This window comes from Hetaerina americana, unplaced genomic scaffold (genome assembly GCF_022747635.1).
Source record: "Hetaerina americana unplaced genomic scaffold, ioHetAmer1.1.p SCAF_2, whole genome shotgun sequence".
NCBI lineage: Eukaryota > Metazoa > Arthropoda > Insecta > Odonata > Calopterygidae > Hetaerina > Hetaerina americana.
In genome coordinates this window covers 97,413,347-97,417,551 of record NW_027286763.1, presented here as the reverse complement: position 1 = coordinate 97,417,551, position 4,205 = coordinate 97,413,347, and positions in this window count along the sequence as shown.

Here is a 4,205-nt window from a genome sequence, read left to right as displayed (position 1 = left end):
TATTTTTTATTGCTGATGAGAAATATTGTCTGATTGAATGCCTATATGTATGTATTACTTGCTGTGTTCTGCACATCAGTTGTGTGGTAACATGCAATGGATTTCACTGTTTAAATGTTTAACTGTGTGTATTCATTTTTATGCTGTTGCGATGCTTACTCACCTTGATGTTCTCAGTTATTGAAACTTACTTCATTTTTGTGTTAGCATAATTGAACGTTATATATTTTTAGGCTTTCTGTACAAAATAATAAAGTTAATGTATAAAGTACAGCACTCATTATTGTGTGCATCTTATTAAACAAATCCTCTATCAAACGAAATAAGATGCAGAGAAAAAAGAAAAGTGAGAAGTAGATAAGCGTAATTTTAACATAGGAACATTTATTCTTTGTCATTCAAACATTACAAATCCCATTACTCATCAAATCACATGGAAAGCATTCATGAATCGACAGACGTTAAAAGTATCTCTTCTTGTAGTTGTTCATATATTAAATTATGGTGGTAATAGATGTGATGGTTAGAAGAGTTACTTAATTCATATTAATAATCTGCTTCACATGATGCATAATAAGTACTCTTTGTATTGTCACTTCCGTTAATTTAGAGTTGTCAATGCTGGAGTTTGCATGAATATTGTAAGATTTTGTAATTTGTTCTAGGACTCACAAATACATGGCATAAATTCAATTTTCAAAGTGTTGTAGTAATTTAAAGTAGTTGGTGTAATTAATGGCTGTTATTTCATCTTCTTACCCACTGAAGTACCAAGCTAAAATGGATAGCAATAGCCTTAGTCACATGCTGTGTTGGTGTGGATGCCATAAAAAAATATTTTTCAAAACTTAAGTGTATTGAATAATTTCATGTCACAGTGTTAAAGATAATACAAATTAATAGCAGTATTAGGAAGATGCAAGTTCTTTATAAAACAGCTCTTGCCTGTTACCATGGGAATCAACAAAACAAATCGAAGGAAGGAGTGAGGAGTGGCATTAATTCTTTGGCGTGTGCAGTTCATTTGAACATTCTCGTTAGTCATTCTGAAATGGTAATTCAAGTACCAAATCAACTATCAGCCATTTTTAATGTAAAAATGTGCCGTAGGTCAAAGACTATTGTGATGCGGATCCTTGATTATTGAATTTTTGATATGAATTTACACCTTTCTTAACTTGGGAACATCTTATACGATTTATCCAGTTTATCATGCATTCTTGACAAATTCCAGCGTAGTGTTCATAAATTTCCCATTTCCTTGGTGATGTTTTAACCAGCCCTAAAATGAAATTTTTCAGAAGTTTGAAAACTAAAGAGGCAACATTAGCAGGTTGTCTGTTAATGACTGTGTTTAGAAAGTGACTCCTATTGTATGGATCTCAGCTTGGAGTGCTACCAACGTGAAATGGTTGAGACATACGCTGTACTCGAGTATTTTTTGGAATGCATTCATGCAGCTTGCATAGAATAAGAGATAAACATCATAAAGGCAGTTGGGAGATTTGCCAAGTAAGGAAGAAGAATGGCAGTTCAAAAACTTCCATTGAAAGACTTGACAAAGACAGATAAGGAGTGAATGGAGATTGTAAGACATCTAATAAAGGAATTAAAGTGCAGGTGAGTGATGAGGGAAATCATTTATATGAGGTTATGAGAAATAGTTTGTAGTGTATTTTCATTGTATTTAAAAACTCTGCCGCGCCTAATAAATGATTTTAGGTTTTCTTCAAAAGATTTAGATCCTTGATTCTATTTTTTGCTCTTTTTCTCCCTCCTTCCCTTTGTCCAATTTACCATTATAGCTTTTTTCCTCTTTTGCGTGTAATTTTGCTTCTTTTAACCTTTGTATAATTTCTCTCTGTAATGCCTCTCAATTATCCCCATTGATCCTTTTTTCTGATCATGGTTTCCATACAGAATTCATATTGCATATGTTGTTTCGCTACTTAGAATAGTATGCCTCTCTCAAAAGGGGATATGTGGAGGTTTCTAAAATATCCAATTATTACAGGTATATTTTAGTTAGTCCCTAAAAAAGTATTTCAGATGCTAGTAGATTTATGACACCCCTGCACAACATTTGAAACCCTTCTCTTTTCGTTCAATGTAGACTCAATTCCACTTACAGGTACACAATTCCCATTTAATTTCCCTTCTCCTTTACGTCAAACGAAATGTCTTTCAAAAATCTTTTCTTCTCTCTCCTCCAATGATCTGCCAATGTAAAACAGATTTCAAACCCGTTTTCTCTCACAATCTTCTTCATTCTTTTGTTCTACCTTCTTCAAAGTTCATCAATTTTCACTATCCAGCCTGTTTTTATTCTTTCTTCTCTGTGCAACTAATTTGTTCCCTTCTCCAGACCCACATTTCTAACATCTTCTATCTATAGACATTCTGATACTTGAATAATCATTTTTGAAGCTTATAGCACTACATTTTCTAGTCATCATTATCAAAAAATTTAAATAATTCAAACTTTGCCTCCGTTAAAATCTATCTTGGGCTTGAAAGGTCTGGCATTTATATCCATCCTTTTTATAAATGCTTTTAGTAGAAACTCAGGTTAAAAAAAAATATATTTATGTATATGTTGATTTTAATCCAGAATGCTGCCCTGTACAATATGTAATCCAACTTTTCTCTAACTTGAATTATTATTTCATTTAATACGCAAGTGACTTATTAAGAAACTGTTTTCTTAGAATGTGTTCATCCCATAAAGTTTTATCATGCCAAGATTTAGTGAAAATCGTGCCTTATTCTCCCAGCCCTTTTCATGCATCTCTTATGACTATCCTCATCCTAAATCTGGGTTAAAATGAATGAAAAATTTATTTTTCTCCAGGATTAATATTTCCATTGGGCAAATTCAAAAGTTTTTCGAGATGAAATGTATGCATTAAACAAATCAATAACTAGGTAATCTTATTAACTGAATACATTACTTCTACGCACATATAGAAGAAATATACACTATTCAAAAAATTTTATAGGACTTGAAATTGTTTACAGAGGACAGGAGGGTGAACAGTTTATTTTTTTAAATTGTCAAAGGAAAGTTATTTTTAATTGAGGGAGGAATGAGTTCCCAAGTTTTGGAAAAATACTTCTGGAAATAGGTTGCTTCCAATAGAAAGTTTTTTCAGTCTGCTAAAGGTCTTCTACCCATAGAATGAGAGTGGGGTGTGGTTGGTAACAATTATAGTAGCTAAAAACATGTGTTTAACTACTATTTGTTAGTTAACTTAAGTCTATACACAGGAAGTTTTCTAACTTGCTCCTTAAAGGTGTCTTGGCATTTGGAATCATTCAACCATATCATTTCGAAATAAAGGAGCCAAACATCTTTCCTTGGGTAAAAAATTATTCAAATAGAAGAATGAACGAGATGCTGTAACTTATTATGAAGTATTTTGTTGCATCACTGTACACAATACAGTGATATACACATCAACAGTAGAGGTTTAGAAATAGCAAAGTTAGAATGAATTTACTTAAGTACAAAGGTAATAATTTTTTACCCTAAGTTGACCTGAGATGTTTATTTTGTTTAAAATTTTGTTAATGCCCTTGTCCTTGTGACTCCCTAGTTCTTCACAGAAATGGCATAAAGTAGGGTGATGACCAAATCGGAATAAAGGAGCCAAACATCTTTCCTTGGGTAAAAAATTATTCAAATAGAAGAATGAACGAGATGCTGTAACTTATTATGAAGTATTTTGTTGCATCACTGTACACAATACAGTGATATACACATCAACAGTAGAGGTTTAGAAATAGCAAAGTTAGAATGAATTTACTTAAGTACAAAGGTAATAATTTTTTACCCTAAGTTGACCTGAGATGTTTATTTTGTTTAAAATTTTGTTAATGCCCTTGTCCTTGTGACTCCCTAGTTCTTCACAGAAATGGCATAAAGTAGGGTGATGACCAAAATCATTGAGATTACTTAGTAATAAGGCTTGTATTTAGACTTAGCTTAATACTAACTTTTAAGTATAAAACGAAAAGAGAAGAAAATAACGGCAATAAGTTGAAACTCATATATGCAAAATAAGCGCTTACAATTTTAAGTGTATTTCAGGTTAAGGTTGTGTACAGAATGGTAACATGCCAAGGACGACCTGGCAAAATGCTTCAGTCAACTGATTCCCACTGGGGCAAATTTTCATTCGAATATTTCATCACTTCACTTTGAT